This window comes from Heliangelus exortis, chromosome 2 (genome assembly GCF_036169615.1).
Source record: "Heliangelus exortis chromosome 2, bHelExo1.hap1, whole genome shotgun sequence".
Lineage (NCBI taxonomy): Eukaryota > Metazoa > Chordata > Aves > Apodiformes > Trochilidae > Heliangelus > Heliangelus exortis.
This window is the reverse complement of record NC_092423.1, coordinates 48,309,993-48,332,569: the sequence shown is the minus strand read 5'-3', so window position 1 is coordinate 48,332,569 and position 22,577 is coordinate 48,309,993.

Below are 22,577 nucleotides of genomic sequence, written 5' to 3'. Positions count from 1 at the left end.
GAACACAACAATTTTGCATCAAGGCTTCAGGTAGAACTTCATTCTAGTGCTTGCTGTACCATCCAGATTGTATCTCATTCCCATTTCCCCTTCCACCCAGTAGTCACTTCCTCCAACCCTACCCACGAAATACACTCCCCTCTTCCTCTTGGCCTTCACCACTCATCTGTCTTTACTGCATTTTAGTCTAAGATCCTTTTTCTTTTTTTTAATGCTTGACCATTTTTCTTGTACCAACTCTCACTCACTAGAGCTCAGTTATGTGAGGCCAAAACACTCACTGGTCTCAGTATGTTCCTCTCAATTTAGAAGATAATGGACTGAGCATTGATCCCAATGTTGTTACATCTGAGACTCACATTAAAGTGGTATAGTTAAGCTGTAGTCAATATCCAATCCCCTGCTGAGATCTGGACACACTCTGAAAACTGGTTCAAATAAAAAGTTAACCCTCTTCAGCAGGCTAATCTGAGAAATAAATTCTGAAAGGGCAATCATATTGAGCTCAGATTGTAGGATACTTTTCTTGCTGTGAATTATGTAATGGCACGTACCCTGGAAAACAGTTAAAAACTGTTGGTTTGAATGCCATCTGCATGATCCAAGTTATTCTGGAGATAATTCTACACATTAGTAATTGCTTTCACTTCAACTGAATATGCAAAATTGTAAGCCATTTAGTCATCCCATTCATTTTTTAATTCCATCAAATGAGCACTGGGAAAATTCCCAGACATTCTGAAGGAAAGAACATCAGACTGCTAAATGTCTCTTCCATTGCTGTTCACTGTGTGAAGCTCTGCACTGAAAGAGCAGGCAAACAAAACCAACATAAAATCCCACTTCTACACCTGACTTCCTGAATTAGCTTGATAACAGGAAGCTATAGGCAGAGCAAGAAGATTCTTTCCATCAAAAGCCAGTGTGCTTACTGCTGTCACAACTATAGTGCTGCCAGATGTGGCCTCTTCCTACCTAATTCAGGTGACCTTTTAAATGGTGCTGAGGGTGGTATGAGCCCACTCACAGGCAACCTGCACAATGTGCATATAATTTTTAATTCATTTCATAGAATCATAGAATGGCTAGGGTTGGAAGAGACCTGAAAGATCATCTAGTTCCAGCCCCCCTATCGTGGCCATTTGCCATTGAAATCTCAAAGAGAAGAACACACTGTGATTCCTGCCTTTTATCATATAAACTCCAGTTTGGGGTTTTGAGTTCCACCGTGAGCCATGGAGCCATCTGACATACAGTTCAGAATCACATGTGGATAAACTTAGGAAAGGAGGCTTATCCATAAGTACACAAATGAAAACAGCAGGAAAGCTACAGAAGGGAAGCCTTTACAGCAATTATTGTTACACAGATAATAAATATCAGACAAAACTAATCCTACAGAAACTTTAAGAAAGAATTCAAAGAAGAAGAAAGAAAAAACAACAAAAAAAACCCCAACCAAGCTACAAAAGGGCCAACAGAAAACTTTTTTTTTCATGTCTTCTTTACTACAGTGTTTTCTCTTTTGGTGAAAAGCCATATAATGAATCTATGGCAAGTCATGACCATCTGTTGTCACACAAAGGGTGTCACATAAATTGTACAGATTATTTTATTTATCAATTGACAATTTTGTCAACAGACTAACAGTCAAAAGGTAGAAGCCACAGCTCAGGAAGAAGATGCTGATGTTGTAAAAGATGAAAGAGCTGTATTTCTGAAACAGGTAATAGCAAAAAATGTCATTTCTAAAAGCTATCAGTGATAAGTGTAATTACTCATGGTCATCTAGTCCCTTTTCTTAACAGAACAACAGGCAAGGCAAGGAGCTGCAGCAGGAAGTGTCAGGAGCTGCTTCACCTGATCCTCGGGTGTAAGATTTCTTGTGTTGGATAAATGGAGAATTCAAACTTTGGGGAGTTCTAGGGAAGAAAACATCTGACAGCACAAAACCAGATGCAGTGAGCAACCCCATATCTGCTTCTTTAGACTTCACAACTTCTACCTGGCCTTTTGAAAGGGTTCATGGTTTTGATCCATCCAGTGTGTTCCCAGCCAGTCTCAGGAAGTTCTCTCCAGGAAGATGTGAAGTTCTCGGCAAACACATTCCTTGTGCTAGCAGTGAAATCAGCTCTTTGGTAGACTTGTTCTTCCTTGTGCTTCTCACCTGTCTCTCACCATAGACATCACCCATGTCCCAGTTTCTGACCCACTTGGGACTGACATGGCCTCCTCACCTGCACCAGCAATCCTGCTTCAAGTAGATATTTATAATTTATGAACAAACACACAGGAGCACTGAAGCACAAGCTGGTGAATGTCACTTGTGAAGCAACAGGTTGGCAAACAGTAGAAGAGGGGAAAGTTAGGCTCCAGTGGAAGTAATTTTCAGTCTACCAAGGAAAGGTGATTCTCAGTGATCTGCCTTATCGCTAACAAGAAAGGACAAGGAAGTAGCTGCCTGGTCTTTGGTCCTGACAAGAAAGGAAAGAGATGATGAGTGTTTCGGAGTAAAGAAGACTGCAGGAGACCGAGTAGAAGATATTTGCCTTGCATGAAAATTCTTCCATTCATGATTTTTCTTGTATATTTAGGAAAGCTGGTTTGTGTTACCCAAGGAATGCTATCATTGCGCAAAACACAATGTCAGTTGTAATATTCCATGTCAATAAATTTCATTAATCTACTGAACAAGAAATAAAAAAATCTCTATGATAAGGTTGAATCTTTATAGGATATTAAAGAAAAGTATAAAAATACACATGGATTTCATTTCATGATCTTCTTGGCAGATATATCCAGTGACACATCTGTCAGTACATCTATAACATTTACTCAAAGATGTGATAAACAGTCCTTCAGACATATTTTTAAAGAAAATCTTTTCCTATAGCAATTCTTCCTCTTTCATCTCCACACCACTTCTCTGTGGAAACTCCCTCTAAAATTTCGAAATATGAAAACCGGCAGATTAATATGAAAAGTCTATCCAACTGGAAAAAACCTTCCTCTCCCCAGAATTATAAAAACAACTAAGAATAATGGGAAATCTTCACAAGCTTCACACTTTATTTTCTCTCTGGCACTGCCATATCAGCTTCCTTTACCAATACTTAACCAACAAGGTGACTGCCTGTGTATGGAGCTAATGAAGAAATAAATTCAGGAAGAGTCTTTTCAGCACTAGGGAACACCAAGATGACTCAGCTGCTGCTCCTGGTGTCTCGCTCACTGTCCTTCAGTTCTCTGGTGAAAGCTTGAAATGCCAGTGCACAGGCTGCTGGGGCCCATCCCATAAACAGGCTATGCAACATAAATCAGAAGTCATTCTCCTGATTTAGCTCTACTCCTACCTACTACAGTTACCCCTAAAGACATTTCTATCCATTAAAAGGGTCTTTTGCTAATTATTAATAATCTTTCCTCCCAGCTTCTAGAACTCTTCAAAGAAGAAACATATTTTCAGATAAATGGCTCTTGAAAACTACCAGTCTTTTTTATCTCAAGCTTCTTCCTTCCACCAAAATTTCACCCTCTGGCTCTCCCTCAGTAACATCAGCTGAAGTTACTACTGGATTGGGTAACAACTTTCTAAAACTTTAGGCTGATGAATAAAATATCTCCCTAGAATTTATGTCACATCTTTTGTATGGCAACTGACAGTCACAGGTTATGATTTACCATGGATTTAGTGTACGGGTGCTCAACAATATTTGAATGAAGAGCTCTTCACAAGTAGCTCTTGCTCCCATTTAAGAAAGGAGGAATTTGGTATCTTATGACACATTGTTCATCTCTTCATTGCCTATGTCTTTGGAAGTGTCTACTGAAATACTCTTTTTTATGTTTGTGGGTGGATCAACTGACTCACTGAGCACCAGAAAGTTCACTGCAATTTGTCCAGGTTTCTAGACTTGAGCTAGTCTTTTATTGATGACCCTAACACTTAGATTGCTTGCTTTGTTGCCAGCCAAGTTCTGACATGAGGAGTCTAGACAGATTTAATGTTTGAGACCCACTGGCTTAAAACAAAGTTATGCTGTGTTTACAATCACTTTCCAGAAGCTTTAAACAGCTTTAAAGCTAATTCAGGTAAGAAAAACTATGCATAACCTCATGTCTGTCCACTGTCCATCTGCTGTTTAAGAAGGTTCTCACCTCTCAAAAGCCTCATTAAAGCATCCATATCATACATCTGTAATGGACACAGCCCTCTGATTCACAAGACAATCTTTGTTCCAAAGCCAGGACTTTTTTTATCTGAGCAGTGTTGATAGCCCTTTCGTCAGACAGAACACTCTGTATTAATGTAAGAATAATTTATGAAATAATCTCTCAACAGCAGTATCTGCATATGAAGCATTAAAGTAAGATTAGAGCCACGTAAAGGAATTGACTCTGAGAAGTCTGCAAAACTGAGACAACAATGAATTCCTAGGCTTTATAAAAGAGAAACAGTTCAATTGCAAAACTCAGGCCATTATACATCAAGATAAAACAATGCAAGGGGGCATGGAAGAAGATGGGAAAGTGCAGCTCAGAATGATCTGCTTATTTATTATTTAAACTTACAAAAATGTTAAGAGACTGTAAGGGAGAAACAGATAAAGAGGCAAAGAAACAAAAGAGGAGCTCAAAAAGATGCCTCTGAAGTAAGCTAATGAAATTTTATGGGTCAAAGCCAAACAATCATTGCTGCCTGATAAACAGAGGTGGCTGAAATACAGAGGAACACAGAATAAAAGTGAAGATTAAATGCCAGGGAAGAGTGAAAGTCATTTCTAGGAGAATCTTAGTAGACCAAAACCATGAATTTCACTTGCAGAATTTTAATTGCTCTCTGAAGCATAGTATCATAATATCATATGAAGCATAAAATCATAATATCTCTATTATTAAGTATAACAGTATGCAATTCCTCTGTGGTTTTTTTTCTATAATTATTCTTTTACTACCACTCACAGAGATTGAAAAATAACTCAGTAAAAAGAAATGCTTTTCTGTTGTTATCAGATGGAATAAAATCTGTTTAATCAGAACCTGTCTGATCAGAGAGATTAATAATTTAATAAGAAAACAATACATCCTCTACACTAGGCTCTATTCCTACAATCAGACTAGTTCCTCATTAAATAGCTCCTGGGAAAAAGCTTTCAGGTCACCTCTGTTCTTGAACACCCACACTGTAAGGAGCCTGTGGGAGTCTGATCAAAGAAAGCATCCTGGCTTTTCTGCCATCAGGTAACAGGCTGCCAGCCACCCCACTGTCTCATCACACTGATATTTCCCTCTGCTGCTGCCATCAGAAAGTGAAGTGTCACGGGGGCAATTCCACCCCAGCAGTGTCACTTTGTAATCCAGCTACAGAGTGCTGGGGGATCATGGTACAAGAACGATGCATGGAGCCAAGGAGGGGTAAGGCTCTTGGATGATGTCTGACCAAAACAAATGTAATCTAATACACACAAAAGTCATCTAACAGATGCAGATTCTGCCAGGTTGTAAAGCCACTGTCCTTGGGCCTTAGAAGCATTCAGAGCACATAGCTACGTATAGCTACCTAGCACATAGCTAGGTAAGGTAGGGTTTGGCCTTTTGTTCTGAGTTTGTAAGATAGAACAGAGTCCACAGGGCTTCCCATAAAATCTGCTCAAAACTGCAATTCAGCAACTTTGGATCATCAGCTCTTCCTCCTCCTGCAAAACTAGAAGAGAATATCCAATATTCCTTGCTGCTATGGGTAAATCTCAGCCTTTTTTTTTTTTTTAGTGATTAATGTCTTTGCAGTGGGACCATTTCATGGGGTGCTGCCAGCTGGCTAATGCAACATGGCTGAGCACTTGATCCTGGAGAGGAAGGCAGTGGGAATATGAGTTTATAAGCAGCTAGCTGAACCAACAAAGTACACTTTCAGAGAGTTAAATGAGATGGATGTTAGCCAATTGGAAAAATAATTATGTGAATGCATGTTAAAAAATTACGGTAAGACTTCAAGCAGTAAAAATATGCCATTAATCCATTTGGTAACCTGAGAAAACCTTTCTACACAGATTTAGAAGAGTCACTGGTGGAGCATCTCAAATAGACTGGACAATGACGCAAGGACCCAGTTTCACAGTCATTAAAGAACCGTGTTTATTGCTCTGGGGTACACCTCTTGAAACCTGTAAAAGCTTTCAGGGGAAAGAACTCGTTAACCTCTCTGAATCAAGGTGCAATTGTGCCACAAAACAATACCATGAGAGTATTCTGTCACGCTGTGATTCATTACTCTTAAATGGAGTGTTTTACTACATGTCCTCATGTAAACTAGTGGGCAGCACATAAAAAACAACCTTCAGAACACTCAATAAAATTTATGCTGCAGACATTTTTTGCAGGTTTAACACCACTTGGCCCCATCCGTCAGAGCTGTGGATAACTTCCCATCTTCTCTTACCAAAAGTTCTTGTGTTGTGCATAAACATTACAGTGGTAGTTTGATTCTAAATGATATTGAGGAAAACTAATATTATTTGGCATGGGTATAACTGACCTGTGTGCAGTTCTGGTCTCACACTGTTAAGCCTTGCATAGCTGAGCACTGCCTCAGTATTAACCAAAGCCTGAGCAGTTCTAGCTGCATTATCATTGTGTTCCAGTAATGGGAAGAAGGGACCAGTAATGATCTGTGTCCTAATTTAATGCTTCTCTTTTCCCTTTTCTAACACTTAGAGGTCCTCTTCCTGTCCATCAAAATGCCAGGACCCAGTAGAGATCCTCTCTCTCTCTGTCAATTTGGTGGCTCTCAGACAGAAGACCTGTCTCTTGAAAGAAGTAAGGCAGAATCTGCTAGTAAGTTATTATTTGTTTTACCTGTGCAGTTCCAATAGCATATACTTCTCCCCACAGACTGATTGTTCAGGGAAGGTAGGTATTTTGAAAGACTGTTTCACTACACCTAAAACACAGGTGCAACCTGGGTGGGCTGGATCTCATGCTCTCTACGTCAGGAAAGAAACAAACTGTAGATATACCTGATAAGTATGCTGGTGTCAGCAATCAGCAAATGGCACAAAGTAGTAAGAGTGTTTATCTCACTGACTTCCAAGACACTGCTGTAGTTTATCAGTAAGAACAAAATCTGGACTTTTCTTATGGGGAAAGAATTATTTCAGATTCTACTGAGAGCTATAGAGAAATCAAATACCTGCCATCAAATTCTCATGGGGAATTGAAACTATAGTGTTTCATGCAGGAATCCTATCAATCTTTGTCTTTGGTTTCTTTTCATGCTTTCACATATAATGGCCTGCAGACTCTGGACTTACGTGTGACAGAGACTATTGGTTACTCACTTGTTACAGGCAAAGCAGGGGTGCTGTTCAGGATGTGTGGAACTGCTGCACATCCCAGACAGTATTCTTGAACATCCTGGACTGCTCAGGTTACCTGAGCAGACCACATCAACAGCCACCTCCAAAAACACATGCAAAGTTGGAATTTTCTGGGTTTTTTAGGAGAGTTCTGTGGTCACATGTAGGTGAACCTCTTGCTTTGGGCTGGTAGTGTTTCATACTGTAATCTCTTCAAGCACCATTCAAAATAGGACTTACAGTAGCCCCTGGTGACTGTGTATTGGAACAAGAGACAGCTGTGAGTGCAAGGCATGTTGAGACTATTAAGGCTGTTGGTTAATACTGACCCACTGAGACTGGAAAAAAAGCAAGGGATCTTCACATCTCTGTCAGGCATGGCTGGTGAGAGCAGAGGAAATGTCATGAGGTCTTCTGCACTGTCAGGTCTGTTCTGTGGAAGATAGTGATAATAGTATGAGATATGCAGGTGTGTGCTCACCTTGCACACTAATTGAAACACACTGTTGCAAGGGTCAATCTCAATCAGAAACAGAATGTTACTTTAGGTACCTAACAGGAACATAGCTTGTCTTGAGCTATAAAACTTCTAATATCATCGTGGTATGCCAGAATCTGACTTTGTATTTTCTTTGAAGCAAGTTCAGACAACTGAACAAAAATCTCCGCCAACCAGCTTTGGCTGAAGATTGGCAGAACGAGCCAGATGCTGAAACAAAGTTAGTCTAAGGCAAATATGGGCAGTTTGATAACATTTCTGGAAATTATAAGCTCACAGATATGTTTTAAAACATTAAAATTCTGTCAATGTTGACTCAGCTTGAAGTACAGCAGAAGTGGTGCAAACACAGCTTTATTCATTGATGAGGAGAAAAATTAAAAGTGAGCAACGAACTCCTCCATTACAATAATTTCAGTGGCAAAGAAATTTCTTCTACCCTGCTGCAAATCTCCAGCAGGTAGTGTATAACATTTCTGGATTTAGCTGTAGGCCAGCATAGAACCATCTTTCTCTTAAACACCCAATGACACCTCTTCTTTTATTAAAAAGGTTGCTAAATTGTGCACAACCACTATAGCAGCTGGAAACCCAGCCGCATAACCACTTCCTTCTTGTGACTTGACTTCTGTTTTATCACATGTTTTTTCCTGTAATGTCATGAGAAAAAAAGTCTGCAGCTTTGTCATTCTAAGTGGCATACTAGCTTTATTGTGCAGAATGTAGTATGTGCTTGGGTAACAGCTGTGGCAGCATGGAGAGCACCACATTATGAAGCTTTCATAACAATTCAATTACTAACTCAGGTCATCCAGACACATTTTCCAATAACTGCTTTATATGGTTGATACAGTAATAATTTCTGTTAGATGACTCAAAAAGTGCCACCATTAGAAGTACTTTAGATACAATTCCTTTCAAATCTGTTTAACAGAACTGAGGTACTTAGTGGTATCACAACATTTTGTGCTGGTTTTGGTGTCATGAGAGCCAAGTGGGATCCAAGTGGGATTATTCACCAGCACTGACTTCCCTTCCTTCTTCACCATGCTCAGATGTGTCTTCCCATTGATCAGCTTCTCAGGAAGCCTCTTATACACTTTCATATGTTTCCTCCTCAGCACTTGCCTAGCCAACAAGTGGTATTCTTAAACTTGGCTGGATAATTTCTGTGCCTCCTACATTTTAGTCCCTCTCAAAGTTCACTCAGGTTTGCCAGGTTCCTCACCATGAGCTGAGCTGTCCTCTCAACAGATTACCTCTCTCTACCCCTCATGAACACTTCCTCAGACAAACATGCCACTAAAAAACACCCAGAATTGACAATATCCCTCATTCCACTGGAGCTACTGTAAGCCAGTTATGTCAGGTAATCTACTATTTGAAAAGCACACACTGAAAAACAGCAGTTGCCAGAATGTTTTTTAAAAAGATTAGAGAATGTTACAAGATCTTCTTTTCATCTGGTTGTAACAATTCACCCGGTGGTTGGTGTTATCTCTCCTTGTCTTTCCACTCTTTAAACTTCCTGTTAATCACAAAGCCACTTGCTGCTCCTGTGGCCACCCAAAAGATATCTGTATAGTTTAAGCTGCTCACCTTGAAGATATGGGTACTTTCAGCTGACTGTCCATACCTTTCAAAAATAGAGGCTTAAGATAAAAAAGAATTAACTTCTGAACTCCCCAGCCTGTATCTATCACTACTCAGAGACCCCAGATATCTGCCTTATTCTAACTTCTAGAACACAATATGAGGAAAACACTTGTACCTCTGGCAATATAAGGGAAATATTTTGTCCACTGATCTCCCACCCATTCTCATTGGTTCTGAAAACCAAACTGATAGGTCACCCCACTGACACTCCCAAGTCAAACACACAAGCTGTCTATGCATCCCATTACATACATATTGCCAAGTGCTTAACTGATCTAATTCACACTGCTTTACAATTTGGTTTTCATGGCCTTGTTAGACTTTTTTTAATTCTTTTTGAAATATTTACAGTAAGTGATCCACAATGGTAGTATAATGCTGATAGATTTCTGGGTAATGATCTGAGTAACCTGAGCTCTTTAAAAGGATCAATGCAGAATTTATAACTGGTATTAATCACATGATAGTAGACCTGGTGGAGAGATGTGAATTAGTCTCAGGTTTTCCAATTTTAATCACTAATCACAGCACATGAGTTGCATAGAAGGTTGAGGCAAGGTATGCTTGAAACCATCCTGTTACTGACATCACTATATTTAAAAATAAAAGCAAACATGAAACCCAAGAAGATGAGAATGTGAGGTAAGTTGTAACAGGAATGCTTCACATTTCAGAGGTGAGCTGCATTTGAGCTGCTTCATTGAGCTGTTTGAAGAACTTACTTCTTCCCTGCCCCATCTCTCCTTCAAAATGATGTTGGTCAGCTAGAAAAGCACACAGCAAATTCTTATGTCTTCATGAGTCTTTCTGTCCTTCGTCAAGGAAAGGTAGTCTTCCATTCATAATTTTGGATTACTAAGTGATATATTTAGAGTAGTAATCTTCACTTTACATAATCCTCTCCTTTATATGCTTTTGCATTCAGTTGGGAGCAAATACTAAGATGATCATGCATAAGATACATACATAAATGTCAACTAACTCAACTGTCTTCTTCCTCCACTTTTCAATATTGCTGCAATAGGCAATATTTAGGCATATCAATGCTGACATTTATCCTATTAAAGCTCTGAGAATCCACATCGGTGCTACTGCAATATTCTAATTCTTTACATTTTTCCCTTCTGGTTGAACAGACAATGTGATTGATGACAGAAAGCCTGCTTATGCAGAAAGCAGTTACTAGGAAAAGAAGCACTTCAGTGATTCATGAATAGAGAGTTAAACAAAACCCAGAATCTATTGTTAAAAAAAGCCTTTATATCAATTTTCTTTTAAAAGCAAACTCTCCTTTTTGTTATAACTTATTCTTTGAACTGAAATAAAACTTCAGAAGACAAGAACTCATGCACAAACTACAAGTACCCAGCTTGAAATCCAATGAGGGTTTCTAGCAACTGAAAGATAGGAAAGGATGTTAAAATACAATCCAAACTCAGAAGAGATAATCAAGAACTAAGAAAAGCAGAATTTAACATACACACAGAACAAGGAGGGAGGGGAGACAGAAAGGGAGAAGAAACATTTCCCTCCCAAAAACAAAAGACTCTGCCAGTCTGTGGCACATTTTTAAACAACATTCAAAATCAAGGTTCTTCTGTGGTAGAAAAAAGGGCGGGTGAGAAATGTATGGGTTTGCACAACAGCCACACTCTGTTACTTTATTCTGGTTTTATAATTATTCTTGATTACTGTGTTATCTGCAAGACATATATTTATATATAGAATTCCCTACCATACAGGGAGAAAAAAAAATTATTTTCCTGAAGTCTTGTTATGAAGACTGTTGCTTTTTTACTTCAGCTGTCTTTTGTCTAAAGGGTAAATTCAGTCTTGCCACAGAAAGGAGTGACATCACGAGAGGTGTCTCAAATCGCTGTTGCATTATCACAAACCTGTAAGTTTCTGAGTTCCCCGAGCCCGGGAGGACAGTCTCTCCCAGTGCAGGCAATGCCACCTGCAGGCTTTCTGCTTCCAGTACAGGTTGCAAAGCTGCGTTCAGCTCTGGGGAATAAATTCGAGGCATCCCATTCAGCTCAATAAATTCAGAAGTTGAGATTAGGATAAAACCGAGGTTCCAAAAAAAACCAAACAAACAAACAAAAAAAAAAAGCAAAACAAAACAACTATTGTGATATAATTTACCACTACTGGCAGCCTGGTAGTAAAGATCTACTCCACGGTGTTGTGAGAATTTGCAGGCAGGCTAGTAGTGCATTAAATCACTAACCAGTTGTACAAGTGTTGCCTTAAATGTGCTAGAACAAAACTTCTACTTTTGTAGGAAAACATGAGTATTACAGAAGGAAGCTTCACAGAACACAAAAATCCAAGAAAAAGGAGATTATTCCAAAGAATATGCCAATTAGCAGTAATAAGTTTTTTAAACAAAATGACTGAATAATCCACCTATGCTGTGCAAACTAAAATACATCAAAGACTATTCTTTTCTCCAGTTGGTTCTTATTTTAAGGATGAAACATCTCCAAAGAAAGGACCTGAGTGACTGCAGGAAGGGAGAACTGGTAACAGCACTGATGCTTGGCTGTTCATATGATATGACATGTCTGTCACTTCAAAACAGTAGAAGAAAGTAAGTGTGAAGTTTTAGTATAAACTTGTTACTGTTTTGTCAGCTGTCACCATGTCCTCACTCCACTCCTGCACCATTCATAGTTTTCTTCAGAATCCAGTTCTGCTGCTGTACTAACACAATTTACAAGCATTTTTTTTTTTTTTAAACTTCTAAGATTATTCCTAACCACACATCTTGATATTAACAATAATGACAAAAAAGAGCACAAACACTGGGTAGGATCAACTGAGGAGGCAACAATAGTTTAGGCATTTTTTTATATCCTGTGATTTTTTTTTTCAAAGCTGTTGTATTTTTTTCATAAATTTTCAACATTCTGGATGATGTACATAGAAGAAATCTCTGCCCCATCCTCTGCGTGTAAGCAGAAGAGCCCACAAGGTTGGGTTGCTTGATGCTCAGGAAGGACTCACCAGACTGTAGGTCATTATGTTAGTGAGATAGGGGTAGAATTTGGTGACCTTTTATTCCTGTCAAGGATTTTTGTTGGGATACTCCTGGGAGCCCTAAATTAATTCATTTTCATAAATAATCTTTTTCCAAAGGAAAAATCAAAACAGGAAAGAAGCTTCATACAACAAACTTCATTCAAATAGCAGAGAAAGAGGCAGGTACAAGGAATGGTAACTGGTTTGTTTCTTCTTTGCCAGACCCAGGCTTGTGTTTCCAATTTCATGTAATTTTGAGGTGCACCATCCATATTCTACTCTTGGGTACTCGTTTAAAGGACCAAGAAATGCCCCAAGACCATTGGATTAGCATGCAGAAGTGGTTCAGGATCTGACAGAGCCTGTCTGACTCTATTTCCAGGCATGACAAAAATTAGCAATTACCTCAGTTTTGGCACAGGGTGGGCTTTTGAACATAATATATTATTTAAAATTCACCATGTTATGTCTCATGAACCATCAGGTAGAATTTTCTGCTTGTGCAGTGGAACTTTCTGAGTGTATAACTTATTGTTAAATCTGAGAATTTAAAGCTTGAGAATGTGTGTATAGTATAAGCATACACAATGTATGGAATGCAAACATGAAGACTCACAGTGTGATACAGAGATGATCACACAGAACTAAGAGAAGTTATTAGTAGTTGAAAACATAAAAGTAGTGGAATGTCTGAAGTCCATGTAAAACATTCCTGGTGAAGCACCCATTCTTGCTATGCAGCAAGTGAGGGCAGTGGAACTGATGAAAATTTTTTAACTGGGAAGCCAACAGGAGTCAGTTTGCCTTTCTGCCCTTCTATAATTTTCTGCTTTATTTCTTTCCCGAAAATATCTTCTTGTCTTCTTATTTATTGCCCATGCCGGAAAAGTCTTACCTCCCATGCTAACACCACAAGGAGGCCCACATTGAGCACACATCATCCTTTGCAGGATTTTCAAGAGATCCCCAACTCAAAGGGAATTATTGTCTTCCCACAGATTCTGGTTGAGAAATAAGTCTTACTACTTTTGAGCTGGTATAGTGCCCTTACAAAAAAACACAGTGAGAAGCAGGTTATGGCACAGTAATGGAATCTGCTTCAGTGCTGTACTCCATGACAACTGGGAACTAATACCCAGAGCTGCAAGGGCACCTTGAAACAGAGTTCAAATCATGAATAAAATTTCAGATTGGCTCGAAACTATTTTGAGGATGTCAGGCAGGTCTAAATAGATATCAGAGATGGAAATATACCATGTACAGAATAAGAATATCAAGAAACATATCTTAAGGTGCTGTGGCTGACACAACCTGCTGCTTTGCCCATCAACTGCTTTATCAATCCATCACTTGTGTAGCACTTCCAGGGTTACTACATGACATTTCAACACCAAGGAAAAGAGAGGTTGAACTTTGGGATGAACTTGGAGTGCTAATATAGGGCCATCCCCATAGAGATGCCCTCAAAAGACACCTTTACACCTTTGAAACGGACCTGTGATTCACACGTTGCACAGCTGAAGTGCTGCGTGGTGCTCCAGGCATCTGTAGCAATTCTGGCAGCTGTTTTGGCAGCAGATAGTCAAAACATATCTACCTTCACTCTAACATGTAATAGACACATTTAATTTTTTTATTTACTTCATCTGTTGGAAAATAAGATTGATGAAAATCTCAATTATTAAAAAATGCTTGATAGACTCAGTACAGAGAAAGCTTGCAAGTGACACCAAACATAATGAATCTAATGGATTGCAAACAATTCTGTTTCATTTATATAATACGTTGTTCAAGATAATTACTTTTAACATATGCCTGGACTTTGAAACATAAACACATATTTTCCAGGATGTTAATTCTTAAAACTGAATGCATGCTGAACATATATTACGAAATTACAATTTATTCCTTTTCCAGATTTGTTAGTATTTTTTGCAGGCTTACCCTTTCTGTTTATGAGACACAATGTGGTCGCATCTCTTTTAAAGTCTCCAAATAATCTAAAAGAACACAGTTGTGAAATCTGCAGTATAAATAACTTGACTACAGAAATAATTTGTACTTGAACTGCAGCAAAGGTCAAGGGGGGGGTGAGGGGGGAGAATGAAAGCAAGCAATCAGCAACAGAACCCTAGGCCAGGAATGTGACATAACTGAAAAGCATAGAAAATTCAAGGCTGATTTTTAAAATTAATCTCAAATGTTGAAAAATAACATGGCTTCCTTCCTATTCATTTACATCTGACTGTGTACATGTATAAGCACGTTTCATTTAAAACCTCCCTCTATATTAATATTTGGAACACTACACTTAACATGCTTTACCTTTCACAATGCATCCTCATTCAGTTTTAACCACAGATGTGGTGCTAGTCAGTGGAACAAATTAATCTGCCTTTTTAAAATGGGTGATACAGGCTTTACATTATTTCCACACTATGAGAATCCAGTGTTGAGTGTTTCCAGGTCCCTTTAAATTAAGCTGTAGTGGTATCACTTGGCAAAGTTAATCAAAATCAGGTCAGAGATGCTGTTAGTATAGCTGCCTATGCCACACGAATTTATGCTCACTGTGTATATAGAATCAGGTCAAGAAAAAGAGACATGACATGTGACCACTTGTCTACTGAAATACTAGTACCCTCTACTACTTATGCAGAACTAGTATAAGTATGCAATTTTCCATGCAAAAAAACAGAATTTCCATCTTCTGGTATGAAATCAAATTCCAAGCATTCACTGGGCACTATGGAGAATTTTATTCACCTTTCTTAACTGCTCTTTATTTCATCTCTAGAGGCTCTTGTGTTTGTCCTTACTTTAAAACAAATGTTCGTAGGAAAAGAAGCACCATTTTGCAAGTAAACCCAGTCCTGAGTATTATTCTTGTTAAAGGAGATTATGTGTGCAGTCTTCATTTGTGCAAGAATAAGATATATTTTAGATAGAGTGTACCCCATATTGTGAATTTTCATTATAGCTAAATTGAGCTTGGTTTGCAGTAAGAACTTGATTTCAAATAAATTAGTAAATTATTTTCAAGATCTCATTTGGGATGAGATCTCGAAGCCACGAAAACTATATTTGGCTTGAAAATGTATGTTGTCATATGATGCTATTCATAGACCAATTTTATAGCAATTACAAAGTCAAAACCAACTGACCAACAAGGAACCACAGAACAAATAGTTACACAAATTCTTCCTTTCAAAATAAGAAGAGAAAATATAATGATTTTAATTCACCAAACTGAAACCTTCAATGTTTGTGATTTTCAATTCTATGCATTTTTAGAAGAAAACCCATTATTCATAAGGAACTTTAAATCCAAAAGCACAGAGCAAGCATATCTCAGGAATATCTTAAAAGACACTGCAATTGCAATAGCTAGTTCTGCATAATTTTTTCCACAGCTTGCTTCCCAAAGTGTCAGCTGGTACCTTAATTTCTATATTTGCAAATTCAACAAAAAAGTCTCCATTTGGCAAAATAAAAATCCATAATGACTATTTTGTTGTAAGTAAGAAAAATGATGAGACAGAATATTACTTCTGTGTGATTTTGAGAAATAAATACCGCAACGAAGACGTGTAGTAAATCACAAACTAAAAATTATAATGTAATCTTGAGTTACTTCAGTTTATAAACCATGTAAATTTTTAAAATTCATCAAAACAAATAAACACACCATTTATAACAAATTGTGCTAATCAATTTAAAATTATAGAAAGCAGACCTCAAAACAAGAAATAAGCACTTCAACCAAAATCTATCCTCTGTCTGCTCATTCTTTTGTGGTTAAGAAGAGGAACAAACTACATCCTTTGGATTGTCTTGAACAGGCAGATGAAACACCAGATTCTTTCTCAAGGCATTTAGTTGATGCAGTAAATAACACTCCACTGGGCATGAAGAAATTTATTGCCTAAAGCAACCTGAAACCCACCAGCAGCTTCTACACATGCTGCACCCTAACTGTGACTGTCAGATTTTTATACTTCAAAAACCTGCTCAAAGCCCTTATTTTTTGGTGAGGACAATTACACTAACACATTAATAATAACTTCCTAATTAACAGATAAGAATTAAAAAAACAATAAACAACAGGTTAGAAAGAATTAATATGTTCATGATGTACAGAGGAAGTAAAATTTTTTAAATGATGTTTCAAATTTCCACTGAAATGATGTGCTTGCTTGTTAGCCAAGCTCTGCTGCAGTTGCTAAGGTCTCTGTTGATTTTGTTGCATACTGGTGAATCAGACAGTGAATTACAGATTCAGAGTTACTACCTGCTTCTGGTCACAGGTGGAAGGAAAAGGCTGACATTACCCCAAGCTCCACTTTTACTTTATGCATCCTGTCTTGTCAGCCTTTCAGACACCAAGCTTTTTCCCCAAGAAGGATTCAGGGAATACCCAAAAGATTTTTGATATCATGTTAAAATCCACCTGACTGATAGAAGGAAAAAAAAAAAAAAAAAAAAAAAAAAACGAAAGAAAAGAAAGAAAGATGAAACTCTTGCTTAACAGATGAATAACAGAAACAGCACAGAAAAGCTGTGGGAGAGAGGGGAAGCAGCAAAGGCTTTTAGGCTAGCAGCTGTGTTCCAGGAATGTTTTTTCTTTCAGTCACTGAAATTCATTCCTGAATCTATCTGCTTAACAGACTTCCTGGCTTTTTGAAGCTGAATGCAGGTGAGGATGACTAGTGCAGTGATTTATGTCACTGTTCCATGATCTAGGAGGGAAGAAAAATACCATACTGATCCATGGTAGGTGGCTTATTTTTCTCAAAATAGATGCATTTTCCAGTATCTTGCAGATCACTCTGTTTTGTGTTTTTGTGCCATGTGGTAATGCACTTGCTGAGTAAATTTTCAATTTAAGGCTTTATTTTAAATAAAACAAAAAAAAACAATTTGCTTTTGTATTGAAAAATGTGAGCTTTACATAAAAAGCAAGCTTAGTTGTTCCTGTGCAGAAACGTGGAACCAATCACTGCGTGCCAAAGTGCCACTCTCTGGGAAGACAGTCCTGGTGGAAAACAGGATTGTGATAACTTGATGGCCTCCTGCTACCCCTGTCTCTTTTTGGTCAGTGTGCAACTGGTTAGCGGACAATTCCAACAGACCACATCAAAACGTAGTTCATCACTCAAGACCATGCTGTCAAGGCTGACCAGAATTTGCTCACTGTAGTGTCTCCACCCGTGCAGTGTAATTCCTCTTTCCTTTTGGTGGTCTCTGCGAGGAGTCTGACAAACATTAACTGCAAGCCTCAGGGGCTATCAAGGAACATTCATGGATGCCATCATCAGCTACAGTAACCATCCTGCTGCTGCCAGAGTAGAACACTCTCCCAAGGCTGAAATGGCTTCTTCCTCTCACCCACAGACATCTGTTTGTACAAGGTCTGAGAGCCACTTCACAGCAGATGATGCTTACCCACTACAATCCTGTTCCACATGGTCATTTGGCAGAAAGCACAGACCACATGTGACTTCAGATCACAGTATGCAGATATCCATGGACTTAGATAAATGCACAGTTGGGCAATGTGCTGGTTTTGGCTAGGGTAGACTTCATTTCCTTCATAATAGCTAGTATGGGGCTATACTGTGGATTTGTGCTGAAAAAAGTGTTGACAATGCCAAGATCCTTTAGTTATTGCTGAGCACTGGTTACACAAAGTCAAGGCCTTTTACTCTTCTTGCACCATCCCGCTAGTGAGTAGGCTGAGGGAAGAAGAAGAAAAGGGGGACATTTGGAGTGATGCCATTTGTCTTCCAAGTAACTGTTAGGTGGGATGGAGCTCCTTCTGTCTGGAGATGACTGAACACCTGCCTGGTGATGAGAAGCAGCGAATTTCTTATTTTGCTTTGCCTGTGTGGCTTTTGCTTTACCTATCTTCATCTCAGCCCGTGAGTTTTCATGCTTTTACCCTACTGATCCTTTATCCCCAATCTCACCAGGGGGTGGAGTAAGTGAGTTGGTGAGTGGGCCTTGGTATCCGTCTTAAAACGAACAAAAGAAGCGGTATGACTGAATATAATCAGTACAACTAAATATCGTATAGGGAATTAGAGAATTCTGTAGTAGGAATGCTTAGAAGATTGATAAATAGGACCAGTTTTAGATTCTGCTCTTACTCCAAACTTAGACTGCACGTCGGGGAGCATTTGTTACCTAACTGTTTACACAGCAAATTTCCATAACATTTTGATAAATCTAACAGACCATGACTGGAGCCATATGTGATTAGCATGAAGAACACTAACACCTGCTTTTACTGATTGCAGTAGGACTGTTTACCAGGCTGCGACATACAGAAATCCTTATATATAAATACCTGTTCTGTTACATTGGTTTGCCTCTACATTAATTCAAAATCAGTTATTGGAGGCTCAGAGGAGACCTCATCACTCTCTACAACTCCCTGAAAGGAGGGTGTAGCCAGGGGGCAGTTGGTCTCTTTTCCCAGGCAACTCTCAGCAAGACAAGAGGGCACGGTCTCAAGTTGTGCCGGGGGAGGTTTAGGTTGGACATTAGAAAGAATTTCATTACCCAGAGGGTGATCAAGCATTGGAATGGGCTGCCCCAGGAAGTAGTGGATTCTCCATCCCTGGAGATATTTAAAAAGAGACTGGATGTGGCACTCAGTGCCATGGTCTGGTAACTGCAGCTGTAGTGGATCAAGGGTTGGACTTGATGATCTCTGAGGTCCCTTCCAACCCAGCCAATTCTATGATTCTATGATTCTAAATCCTGCTTCATGAGATTCTCCTTTTATGTGTGCAGCAGGCTGCTGCTTTGGCTACATGGGAGTGAGGTGATAAGCTCTGAGGCACAGTTTGAACAGCAGTGCAGTGAGCACTGTATGTACTCATCACCACCCTTCTAGCAAAATTACAGGAGAACCTGGGACATCCAACACCTGGATAGGCATCCCAGTCCTTCTGGCCTCCCAAGACCTAGACAGAAAAGTAAATTAGGCCATCTGGTACACTTGGTTCAGGGCTAGGGCTGGCGCTAGTCACCACAACTCTCAAATAAAACACTGCACCAAACCATCAAAGTCTCACAGCCATCCTGCTCACATTTTTGAAAATGATCAGATTTATCTTTCACCTTTGGCAAACCTGCTACATACACTCTTTCTCAATGTGTGGACCTTTACCTCCACCTGCTCTACATGTGTGCCATTCTAAAGCACTGCACGTGGCAGATGGGCATTCCATAAGCAACCAGGCTTGTCTCTGCAGATGAAGCCAAGCTGTATTCCTTGCTTTGTGATATCTTGGTCTGTTTATGCCTTTTTCTCTGTGTAACCAAGGATGTGGCCTGTGGTTTATGCCAGAGTGTGCAAAGCCCTGGGAGCCCCACATGCAAAGGAAGAAGAGACAGGCTATGAAAATTACCACCCTCAGGCTAGCATGTACCCACACACAGTCCATGTGCCTGCAAAACTCAATCTCAGCTGGCAGCTGTAAGCACCTCATCGTGCTTGCCACACTGGTGTCAAGCACGACAGGGTGTGGAAGTCCCGGTGAGGACTATGTCTGGTTACCAGCAGGGAAGCTCTGGCTGATGTTACTTTATCTGCTGCTGTTGCCATAGGAGACTCTCAGTTGAGGAGGAGATGCTGACTTTCCCCCTTCCCCCCTCCCATCTGCTACAGCACATTCCCTGCCTCTGTGTGTATTGGCTCAGACTACAGTCATGTCTCTAAACTGTCTCAATATTCAGCTCCACTCTCTCCCAGGAGAGAACTTAAGGCATAAACTTAATTTTTCCTATTTCAGAGGAAACCTCAGGCCAGATCTTGTTGCTGAGTGGGATTGTCTGAACAGGATGTCATCAGGGGAGAGAGATTGTTCTTGGAGGTTGACATGGTGCTTCTGGACAATGATACACAGCTGAAAGGGGAGCTGCAGACTGAATGCTTGGGGTTCCCTCCTTGCAACCCAGGCCTCAGACCTGAAGCCTATCTGCAGACCAACACAGTATATTTATATATGCCAAACTGGAGATGACTGAGGTTTAAGACCTGCACTCTCCTGCACATGACCATTGTCTTTTCAGCATCTTGATAAAACAGGACATGGCACTCAGCACCTCCCCTCCTGCAGTCCTTCCTTCCCAACAGAGGAGCTGGACTCCTCTCACTGTTGTCTTAGATCCTCTTTGGATAGGAGAAATGCAGCCATCCCTCCAACCCCACTCCCTTCTTCAACTTGAGGTCAAGAAGAAAGGGATGTGTGGTTGATAGCATGTTATCAGTATATCAAGTAGAACCTAGAGCATGTACTGAAGCTTGCTAAGACATTGCCCGTGTACCATGTCAAAGCAAGCAGTAAACAGTAGTGGGCCATAGGAGCACCCAACTTTCATACCGCATGCAGGAGTGATCAGAGAAAGTTCTGGCTGTCAGGGATAAATACTTCCCTGAGGCTGTTCATCAAATTTACAGATGATGCTAAGAGCTTACAGATTCACTAAGAAAACCCAATGAGGGTTCAATTTAGTAGTGAAGACACAACAAAACTATGATGATACAGAACTGATGCTGGACAGACATCACAAGGAAAACAAGAAAATCTGAAAGCTTTCCCTTGGCTTGAGCTGCTGTCTGTGTGGTTTTACTCAATACAACTGCAACTTGCTGCTACACCTGTGTTTTGCTGCTAGGTTTCCTCCACACATATAGACAAAACAGTTTAAAACTTTCATGGAACATTTCAATTTAGCTTCTTGGCCAAGTAGCAGGGAAGCCTTCAACAAAGTGATATTCCTGCAGTTCAGATTCTTCTTCTGGCAGATGTTTTTAATATCAAATATTCTCTTTTAAGCAACATTCCAAGATTAAGGTGTGTTGAATTAATCAGGTCTTTGCTACCATGCCTGTCTTTGCCACCACTCCTGTCTGGTATGGATCATAAAAGCAAAGCAAACTAGGTGAAGCTGAGTACTGTGATAGAACACTAGCCTTGGAGATGAAGCTAGGTGTCATTACTATTTTGTAACTTATATTTAAACCTGGAACCATCTTCATTTAAACCTGGAAATTATAAATTAGTTTGAGATACAAGGGAAAAAATGTTCCAGATCCAGAAATTGTTACTTAAAACATGAGGTATATTGATGGCTCTATTGTGCTATATACCACATGATTTGCATTAAGAAAGTAAATGTTATCAGAATTTTTATACAAGAGTAACTGTAACTGAAGTAGTTTTCTGCAACTCTGTGTTTCAGATTCTGAAACATGAAGCAAAGTGGGGAAACTGAAAATAGATCATACAGAAGTGTCAAAGTTTTCACCATGATTTAATGAAAACTTATAGTCATGAGGTGTATTAACTGAATAGTTAAATTGAAAAAATAGAACAAATTTAGGTGAAAAATATGTACAATCAGATTTTAAAACTTGTGCTCAAAGTTGAAGGTAAAACTAGATTTATAGCTACTTGTATAAAACAAATAAGCTTGTTCTGTTTAATACATAGTTATAAAAAAATGAATTTAGACATGTATGTACTGTATTACACTACTGTTTTACAGAGCAAAACTTTAAAGTAATATTTCACCTTGGGAATACTGGGAAGATAATTTCTTGCTCTTAACAGGATTACCATTTTTATAGCCTACCTCACACTTAAATAAAGCTAGAACCTCTCTTATTTAAGGATCAAACAATCACTTGCAACACAGTAGAGATTTTGTACCAATATAGAAGAGGGAATAATTTAAAAGAAATTATCAGCAAAAGCCTCCCAGATAGGTATGATGACCATATAATTGCATTTATATCAGCATATACTGATATATAGCTATATCAGGATGTCTTTATATACTGTGTTATCAGTAAGACATGGAACTCTATAACTAAGTTCAGTTGGGTCTCAGATTGAAATTCATCAGCTTTGGTCTTGAAGTTCAATGAATTCAGTGAGGATAACTCAGTGGATCAGAAGCTGACTTTGTTTAATAAAATAAAAAAAAGGAAAAGACTTGTAGATAAAAACTACAATGCTAAAAATAAT